The sequence below is a fragment of the Grammomys surdaster genome, unplaced genomic scaffold (assembly GCF_004785775.1).
Source record: "Grammomys surdaster isolate TR1022 unplaced genomic scaffold, NIH_TR_1.0 366, whole genome shotgun sequence".
Taxonomy (NCBI): Eukaryota; Metazoa; Chordata; class Mammalia; order Rodentia; family Muridae; genus Grammomys; species Grammomys surdaster.
In genome coordinates this window covers 1,859,871-1,870,513 of record NW_021604785.1, presented here as the reverse complement: position 1 = coordinate 1,870,513, position 10,643 = coordinate 1,859,871, and the positions used below count along the sequence as shown (strand labels likewise).

Sequence of the window (10,643 nt, the reverse complement as noted above, 5' to 3'; positions counted from 1 at the left end):
CTATATCAGCAAGCCAATTGAGTTAGAATTTATAATAGCTTACCCCCTTACACTTTTGAGCCACCAGAGATAAAATAAATGATCTGAATGCAGATGAGGACACTAGTTTTGTCACTGAGTCCTTTTTAGAACTGAAAAGTGATCTATTTTCATTGCCATTGTTTTGATAAAATACATTGAGGAAAGAACAATGTAGTAGAAACAGGTTTATTTAGCTTACGCTTCTATAATCCATCATAGCAGAGAAGTCACAATGGCAGAGGCCCAAAACAAATAATGACATCACAACCATGGTCCAGAACACAAATAAATTAATATATACAGGCCTATTTGCTTACCTGTAATCAGCTTTATTTGCCTAGTTTTATACAGTTCAGGACTCCCTGCATAGGGAATGGTGCCACCCACAGTAGACTTAAGTCTTCTCATAACAATGAACTTAATTAAGACAATGTCCCATAGACTTGGCCACAGGCAAACTCAATGTAGAAAATCTCTCCTTGAGACTCTCTTCCCAAGTGATTCTAGATTATGTCAAATTGATAATTAAAGCTATTCATCTCAGGAAGCTAACTTACATAGACATATGTAGACATCAGTTCCAGAATCTGATGAAGGTCTTAGGTGTTAGGGTTAAGATAAAATGATGTTTTTCCTTACATAAGTAGGTGTCACAATTATGTGAAGACAGAAATATGGAATAGCTCAACTGGTCAGCCAGAGGCAGCCATTTCAGCCTAGACTTACAGGAGGCATCCCTGTTGTCTCTGCATTATTAAATTAAGTACTCAGTAGGTTAGCACTGGTAGATACTGCTCTAGGTGCAGTGGTGTCCACTGGAAACATTTACTTTGTTTTTAAGCCCCGGCTGTAGTTACTCCATCAGTAATAGCAAGCTTGGGTATAACAGTGAGATGTGACACGGCTCCAAGGGAGAAAAGAGGTCCAGTGTGGGGAAGGCCTTTCTGTAAACAAAGGCACAGCTTCTATAAACAGTGACTATAATCTGCAGAGAACATATCATTCTAGACATACTTGTTGCTGAAGTAATCTTCAGAAACAAAAAAGCAATCCGATAGGCAATCAGCTAGTGACTTGTTCTATCACCCACGCCTAAGAGTTCTGCCTTTAGCATCTTCTGGCCATCTCTAGATCTTTCTTTTCTTTTTTTTTTTGTTCCTAAGTTTTATTTATGAATTAATACAAAACACTGCAGAGCAATGAGTCTTAATCCTCGTCCTAGTACTCCTCTTCATCCTGGTTAATCTGGAAGTAACGCAGCTCATAGCTCTTTTTGCTGTTGGCGACAACACGCAGCCAGTCTCGGAGGTTGTTCTTCTTCAGATACTTTTTGGTGAGATATTTCAAATACCTTTTGGAGAAAGGCACCTCGGAAGTGACAGTGATCTTGCTCTTGTTCCACTCGATGGTCACAACCCCTCCGCCAAGGTTGCCGGCTTTCCCATTCACCTTGATTCTCTCCTAGAGGAACTGCTCAAAATTGGCGGTGTCCATGATACCATCTTCTACAGGGTGAGTGCAGTCGAGGATGAACTTCAAAACTTGCTTCTTTTTTTTGGGCCCCCCCCCCCCCGGCCACAAGCTTTTTCACAGGCTCCATGGCGGCAGAGGAGCTAGATCTTTCTTTCTTTCCCCTTCCTCTCCCTTTTCTTTCCCCTCCTCTCCCCTCCCCTCCCCTCCCCTCTCCTCCCCTCCCCTCCCCTTCCCTCCCCTTTTCTGCCTTCCATCTCCACCTCTCTTTCTTTTCTTCTTTAAAATTTTGCTTTGAGGCTTAAAACAATGCCCCATCTCTGCTGCTTCTGGCCACACATACTACCTGATCCATGAATTTAATTATTAATACACGGCATATACCCATTGATCACGCACAAAAATAATTGCTTTTAAACATTGCCATTGTTATAGTTTCTCAAATTCAAGGAGTGTAAATATTTGGAAACAAACACAGAAGTGTATTCAGTTAATAAGGCTGTAACTTAGAAAGAAGAGAAAAAGCATAAAAAAAGTGAAAAGCTAAGTCTTCGGAATCCCAAACACCTGAGGCATGTCTGTCTGTCATTTGTTGCATAGTCCAATTAATGCTTTTCTCCTGAGCTCCCTGAACTGTTTATAAGCAGTCCTGGATTCCCATATCTTTGCAGGTGGCAATCCAATGTGTATGTTGCCAGGTTTCTAATTAGCACAATGAATCATTAAAAGAGTAAGAAGGATGGTTACTTATAAGTGTGGTAACAAATGTATTCTCTATTTGAGAGTAAAGGAAGTTTCTGTCTCAATTGGCCCTTGCTATGATTGCATGGTGCTTGTTTTCACTTAGGAAATCTCTTTAATGCAAAGCCAGAGTTTGTTTACTCTACCAGCTCCCAAGGACCCAAATATTCTGAAGATACTGGCCACTATTCAGCTGTCCCTGAAGCGTTAGCTGGGAAATATGATGGCCTGTCACCTCAACACTGCCCATTGTCCAGATGGTCCTATTCCAGGACAACGAGGATCACAAGCCCTGCATCTGGCAACCTGGTCCCTACTCTTGGCAGAAACTTGTTGGATGTGTGGCATCGTGGAGGATGTTCAAAAGGCACAAATGCCTCATGGGGGGTCCTTTGTATTTTGTATCCTTGTCCTATCTGTGTTTTCTTAACCTTATTAGCAACAACGCCCAAGAGCTTAGCATTGGTAAGCCAACCACGTTCTTAGAAGCCAACTGTAACTTTCAGTCCCCAAGGTTTTAAAATTAAACAGAGATGACAAATGAGAGTAGATGACACGGTACCTGGAGTCAGTTACTGACTTGTTCTCCCTCCCTAGCTCTAATGGAAAGGTCTAGGGACCTTGAGCTCGAAAGTGACAACCCACAGACTACCATCCCACTGGAAATAAGCCAGAGGGACTGTGGTCATTCTTTGGGAGGAGGCTGGGAGCCCTGGGCACTGTGTGAGAGAGGGCACTGCCAGCCTTCTTTGCAATTCAGATGTAATGTTCTCCTGGGCTGACTTACCATCTGCCAGGCACACAGACCTGTCTCTGTTTGGTCATTAATGAATGTCCCAACCACAAAGCCGCATGAATTGTGCAAACCAGGTTCTTCTGAGGTACTAGATGATAAAGTCTTACTGCTGCCCCCTTTCCGAGTACAGGGCTTTTTACTACTGAAACAGGGTCAACTCTGACGTTAGATTGAATTCATTAGACAATCTGCATGTCATAAACGCATTTTGTTGAATGGATCTGACATTGGTTATATGAACAACAACTGAGTGTTCATGTAAATTTTTGATGTTTGTCCTGAAAAGTAACACCAAAGTCAAGCAAGCAGTCAAAACAACCTACCAGTTGTTTTTTATTCTTAGGGCATATAAGGGATAGCCTTGGACTCACTCTCAGTTCTTCTTGACCCTAACACCTGGTTAGTCCAGTGGAAGATGACATTTCCATCTTGGTTCTCTCCCAGAAAGTTTACTTGATGAAGACCTTGTGTACTGGCGAGTGGGACTTTGTCTAAATTCATCACATTAGCTTGGATCCATTCCTGAAGGTCTTTCTATTTCGGTACAGCTGTTTTATCACTGAAATGGACTTTGTAGAAAATGATTACAAACTATACCCACTGCCCAGCAGAAGACCTTTAAGTATGAGACCACATCATAGAGGATGGTGAGTGAAACCTATGTTGTCATTGTCTTTTGTAGGTCTAAGGCAGAGTTACGCCAAGGCATCATCCCTTGCTCACAAGAGGTCTAGAGACTCATGGTATACTTGTGACAAGTGTATTATCTTCAAAATGACTTGGGCCTTTTGTGGATAGCAAGGGCACTGGCTGTCACATGTGTTCATGTTTCAATACTCTGCCCTTGGTGGAATGAGAGAGCCTGGGGTTTTTCTATTTGAGCAATTTCCCAGTAAAACAGACAAACAGATGTTTAGAGAATTGTAATAAAAATACTTGTGCACCCTAATACCATCATATCTGCCTTTGGACCCCTTTTGTGGGTGCATGTATGTTGGGTCAAAATGAGGCTAGCTCTTCAAACAATATTCTCTATAACTTGAGAGGAAACATTTTCCTACCTCCGTTTGTTGGATTTGGAAAAACTGGACAACTGAACTGAACTGTATAGGTGTGTACACTACTTCACTCTCCACATGACAATCTTTTATGTCAAGTCAAAATGTCAACCAAATTGGAGTTTGGGATAAAGAAGTAAGGGAAGAGAGTGAAGTGACTTAAGATCCCCACAGCCTCAGGGATCCACGATCCAATCTCCTATTGCTTTGGGGGTGTCAGGCTCCTCCTCATGGGCCTCCTGTCTTTGTGTCTCCAGTGAAGGTCTTTGGCCCTGATGGTACAGTGCACAGGGTGAGAGACACTCATGTACCCCTCAAATATAGAGCACTGCACAATGGAAGAGGGGAATATGTTTTTGAAGGAGAAGCTCACTGACTGGACCCTATAATAGGAAGCAGCAGTGATTCTGAGGTCCTTCAGACTTAGTTCAATGGAACTGTGAAGTCCAAGGACTTGAAATTTAAAAAAATTAAATAAGTTATTTCCTTCTGGGCTTCTATAAAACATTTTGAGTGAAAATTGCATGTACACGTTTGTATGTGAGTATATACATGCATATAAACACATGTGTATGGAAGCCAGAGGTCAATATCCTGTGTCGTTCCTTAAGTGTCATCTGCATTTGGAGACATGGTCATTCATTGACCTAGAGCTAATCAAGTAGGCTAGGCTAGCCCAGGAATCCTCTTGTCCATGCCTCTCAGTACTGGGATTACATGACAACACCATTATACCCAGGCTTTTATGTGGGTTCTGAGGCTCAAACTGTGGTCTTTGTGCTGACAAAGCTAGGTCTTTACTGCCCGAGTCATTCCCCTTAACCTGTTCCCTGAGGCTTTGATTCAAAGATATAGCCATCCTCACATCGTGTCACCTTAGAAGAGTGGCCAGATTGGCCTGGTATGACATCTCCACAGAAGGAGACACTTCCATGTCCCTTTTCTTGAAACCTCTGCTAGGGTGAGCGCTCCCACCTCACCGCTCCCCAGCCCTCACATCCCACACTCCCTCTTGCCACAGCCTGGGGAGAACTGGGGCTTTCAATACCTGTTGAGGATGGCTGACATTTGCTGAGCAGCTGAACAGCAATTGCTCTAAACTGTTCCGAGCAAGAACACCTGTATTTGCCCTTTCGGGAAATTCTGTGCTCTAGGCAGCACTTTCTAGGGGATGTCACCCTCAATCTGCATGCACCCAACCCCCACACCACCTCTCAGCTGGCAGGCAGGTGACAACAGCAAATACTGCCATATTCTGCACTGTTGGAATGAAAACTGACATGTGTGCAAACAACAAACAACTGTCACCCCCCCCATGCTGTAGAAAACCCCACCACCAAACAAAACACCCCCCGATAGCCCCTTCTGGACAGCCTTTGACCTCTGTGTAGATAAGGGGTGGGGAGATATGCCTATCCTCAATGGCTTCGACCTATCAAAACGCCTTCTTGATTGATAAACATGCCGGGTTTATATTATGATTACTGCATACAGTTTTCTGTCACCGCTAATTTATTTGCAAGTCTTAACCTGGCAGGGTATGACACCAGCAGTATTTTATAATGAGACCTGTGGAAATCAATCAGCCCCTCCAAAGAGTGTGCCACCCAATCACTCAACACTAGGGTGCCGGCAGAAACAGGTTCATCATGCAGAGGATGTTGAGCATGTTGCAGGGAGGTGACAACCCTGGATGGAGACTCTTTACAAGACACAGGAATAACGCAGCCTTGTGTCTCTCTTTCATCTCACAATGCCCAAGTAAGTACTTTGAACGTGGAGTGCTAAACTCTCTCGTCATTTGGGAAGGTAAGTACTGAGACTTAGAAAGGTTCTGAGGTCGGTAGTACCACTCTGGTTTGGCACAGACTGGACATCACCAGCAGTTGAACTCGTAGCCTAAAGCCAGGAAGAAAGATTCCAAGTTCAATTTTCTTTCATAGAGACAGAAGTTGGTCCTGCAAAATGCCATAGGAAAGGATGTACCAAAGACAAAATTCTGGAAGACCAGAAGGCCATCACACTGGGCCCTGACTGGGGGACACCCTATCTGTGTGGAAACCTGACTCCATTGGGCTTCATCAATAGTTGGGAAATATCCAGACAATATTGAAACATTCTCAAATGAACTTTGCATAGAGACAGTTTCATTCGCTGCCTCCCTCCTCATGCATATTAACAAATGGTATGCGCGGCCTCATTTAATTCACTGATTTTACATTCGGATCACTTTCTCTTTTACAGCTATTTTTACCGGGCTTCATTAATCTTTGTTGAATACAATGGCATACATCTTTAATGCGGCCGCTGTCAAGTCGTATTTCAGCAGGAGCTGCAAACTGAATGACAGCAAGCAATATTAATAAATTTAACATAGACTATATCAATTTTTAACAGAATGAGTGTGGAAAGCTAAATGTATTATTTTTCATTTAAATCATAGGGTTTATCACCGGTTAAGTAGTAGCAGTGATTTGGGGGTGCGGGGGAGAAGGCTTGTGACGTGCCACACAAATAGATTTACATCTCATTAATAAGTAAATTAGGAAAATGCCTTTCAAGTTCAGACAAGTACATAAGTGTAATCTCCATATTAAAGGAGTAGTCTTTGATAAACCACGGAGGAATTGTGGCAGCCAAGGATGTGACATGGTGCCAGCGCTGGCGCCCGGTCTGCTCACCCACCTTTAATTACGCTCCTTCATTACTAAAGAGATAAGTGTCTCTTCAGTTAAGATTCCATAAACGAACAGCGTGCCAGCACCTCCCAAATCATTTTTTGCAGAAACCATGAAAAGGTGGAAACACTTATGAACAAAAACGAATTATCACCTGCTCTGACTTCTTTACCTGCCCCTGCGATAACATGAAAATGCTCAGGCAGGGTCTCTCTTAAATCTCCAAGAGAAATGAGTCTTTAAGGATGCTTTTTGGTAGTGGGGTAGGGGAGACAAGAAAGGGAACATAGAAGAAGGAGGGGGCTCTGATATATTTTTTTTAATTTCTCTTCATAAATCCCAACAGAGATAATTTGCTGTAAAATGTAAACCCAGTGAGAACTCGTCTGTCTGTGTTAAATAAAAAAGTTACGGTTGGCAGGAGGCATGTTTCTGCAGTAGCTTTAGCGATTATAGGAAATTACATGCAAAGCCGGAGTTCTGATCCTAAGTTAATTTATAATTGGAAAAAACTTATTAATTAGCTATGTCGCTCTAATTAAGAATTAGAAGAGTGTGCATTAGGAAGTCAGTAGCCAACTGACAAGAATTTTTGAAAGCCCAGCAGAGGCAACAGCTCAGCCCTGGGCAACTTTGCCCACTGCCTCTGGCTTCTTCCTAGAAACAAAAACACACACAAACACACACTGCGATGCTTGTGCAAAAACAAGGAAGTGGGCTGGAGCAGGTCAGGCTGCAGTTGGGAGCCAAATTACAGCATCCTGGTGGGTCCAGCCATAGGCACTGGGAATGCCCTGTTTTCTGGCTTCTAGAAATGCACATGAATGTCAAGTCCTCCTCCTTCTACCTGTCTAGTTCTATACTGTCTCTGCTGGCTTGCTTTTCCTTGTATCCATGAATATGTCCTTGTTTTTATTTCATCTCTGCCCGTGGAGATACACACACACACACACACACACACACACACACACACACACAGAGAGAGAGAGAGAGAGAGAGAGAGAGAGAGAGAGAGAGAGAGAGATACACACTCACATGGTAAAACTGTTTATAAAGGTGAGTAGCTTTCTGTTTGATAAAAATCAGAAAATTGTAGGCTTTTTTTTCTTCCAAGATCTTCTTCATTGCATGCAATGAACTTTTTGTTATATTAGATGGCAAAAGTCAGGGTTCTTCTATTCTGGACTGTTACTAAGACAGAAACGAAGAAATGAAACAGGAGGACAAACAAGGAAAGCGACTAAGAGAGTTGTTGGGTATATATATATATATATATATATATATATATATATATATATATATATGTGTGTGTGTGTGTGTGTGTGTGTGTGTGTGTGTGTGTGTGTATCCATACACATATAGTACAAGGTTAATACACATTAAAATCTGAACCTCCCTCAACATTTCACACCTGTGGGCCTCATCTCCAAATGTGCTTTGCTCTCCATTAGTGCAAAACAAAAAGCTCAAGAGGGCATTGGAGAAAATTTGCTTTTCTTATTTGAATACCAAAAGAGCTGTCCCCCAGATAATCATGCTGGAAACACAGTTACTCGACTTGGTCGATCTCTAGCGCCTCTGTTTAGTGATTCCAGAGCAGCCTTCTTGATGTGTGTTGTCTTATGAGGCTAATGGTCCTTTGTGGTTGGGTCTATGCCTATTATTCATTTTAAATTAGAGGCAGAGTGACGTGTTGAAAAGTGATTCAAATGGGAACCGTTATTCTGAAAGGAACAGGTTTAATTTTGCTCCAGGTCCTCGACCATGGCTACTTAAGAGAACAAGCCAGTGTGGGCACAGACAAGGCAGAGGAAAGACCTGGATGTTGCCTACAATAAAATTCAAGGGTAGAGGCCAAGACATTCCTCAGCTTCCAGACTCTTACCCAGCACCCTGGTACATAGGTTTTCAAGGGAATTTGAGAGATAATCCCCAAAAACTAGCCTTCAGAACTCAGTCTGGATTTATTTGTGGATTTTCTAAGGTTGCAGTGGAGACAATCCAACTTCTGGAGGACCAGAAATCCCAAACTGAAAAGCTGTTGGTCTGTGACATATGAGAATGGCTGAGATTAGACTACAAAGCAACAGCTTCTAGAACCTTCAACCTTTCTAGGTCATACCCATGTAGGAAGGATCCTGGAAAAGCCACTGCAGAATGTGTTCAGGAGTATAGCCACCGTGTATAAAGGCACATAAGCAAGTTGTCTGCTGAGAGTACTTTCTGATACCCACCCCGACCACTAGCTCACGACCCTGGTCCCTGCTTTATACTCCAGATCCTGTCCCAAGCCACATTTCTCCATCTGCTTGCTGAATTTACAACCATTTTTGTTGGTTTTAGGTCAACATGTTAAGTCAACAACCAATCTTTTCTCTGCCTCCTGCAAGGCAGGTACCTCAACCCAGGCAAACTTCAGAGTGGTAGCTGAAGAGGACCCTGAGAACATGACTTTGAGTTAAGCATTCTTAGAGTCTAGTATTAGGTTTGCACAGACATTTTATATACTTGTGGCTACAGGGAGAATAGAGACAATGGAACCATATAGCCTGCAGTGAGCAGTCAAAGTACAACATGAAGGGATTCTCAGTAAGGACAAGAGCCCACGAGAATCACCTGCTTATTCTTTATCTCCACCATGGAATCACCTGCTTATTCTTTGTCTCCACCATGGAATCACCTGCTTATTCCTTATCTCCACCATGGAATAAAGAAGTACCTGTCCAGATCCCCTTAGTGCTGTCAGTGTGGGGAGAATCCTTAGTTTACTCTAGTAGGTGGAAGATGGGAAAGTGATCTTAAGTTCTGAGGGCCTTAAGGAATGAGGCGGCCTCTTGCTGATCCTCCATACCTCTACTCTCAGCAGACAGGATGCTTATATCTTCCTGGACCAACTAGAATGGGACACCTGTAAGTTCTACAGCCAGGCAGTGCTTGGTCCCTCCAGTGTAGGGAAGAAAGAAGAGGCTGCCGAGGACAGAGTGAAGTCAGTTTCTTTGGGTAGATTTGTTCCAAAGAAGCAGGAAATTTGAGGACACTCCTACGTTCTCTGCATGTTGTTAACTGGATTGGAAAAAAAAAGTGCTGCAGAAGAAAGAAGAAAGGTAAGACCGTGGCATACATGGGGTGTGTTTGTCAAAAATAATAATGGTTTATATCAGAGACTGAAAAACTCTGAAAGCTTTCTTCCAAATAGTCAGGTAAGATTTCAATGACATATACAGTTTGAAACAAATAAATAAATTGCTTTTTTATGCACCCATCACAATCATTTTTATAATAAAGTGGATATAGGATTCTACTGACAATTGCAAAACATCCCATAAAATACTGAAGAACAGTTGCCAAGAAATTAAAAGGAAAAAAATACATGAAAAAAACTATAAAAACCTAATAAGAGACATAAAAAATATTTGAATAAGTGGAGAGAGACACCATGTTTTCAGAAAGACTCATCGTTGTGTGTGTGTTTGTGTTATATACATATATGTTATACACACACACACACACAGAAACACAGACATACATGACCCAAACTACTATTTTTTGATGCTGAACTTTATCCTAGTGAAATTCCCCCAGGACTGGTCTGTTTGTGTGCCTGTTGTGAATGAGCAGTGGTGAGACAGAGGGAGACAGATTTAGGACTTCTAAATTGACTATAAAAAATAAATCAAACACTCACAACGTTTCTGGAGAAAAGAACCATGGACAATGGCCAAGAGTGTACCCTACTGTGTATTGTACAAAAAATCGAATTAATAAAGTAAAACCATCATGAAAACACAAACAGATCAAGTGAGCAGAAAGAAGTTTCCAGAAAATACACCGAGGATATATGTGAAACTCAATATGTACTTTAAGATGGGCTTCAAATCA

At 42.2% G+C, this 10,643-nt stretch overlaps 1 pseudogene; it reads right to left on the bottom strand.

Moving 5' to 3' along the window:
- Positions 1-1,168: 1,168 nt before the first annotated feature.
- On the bottom strand, positions 1,169-1,621 carry LOC114631846 (annotated as a pseudogene).
- Between the last annotated feature and the right edge of the window lie 9,022 nt (positions 1,622-10,643).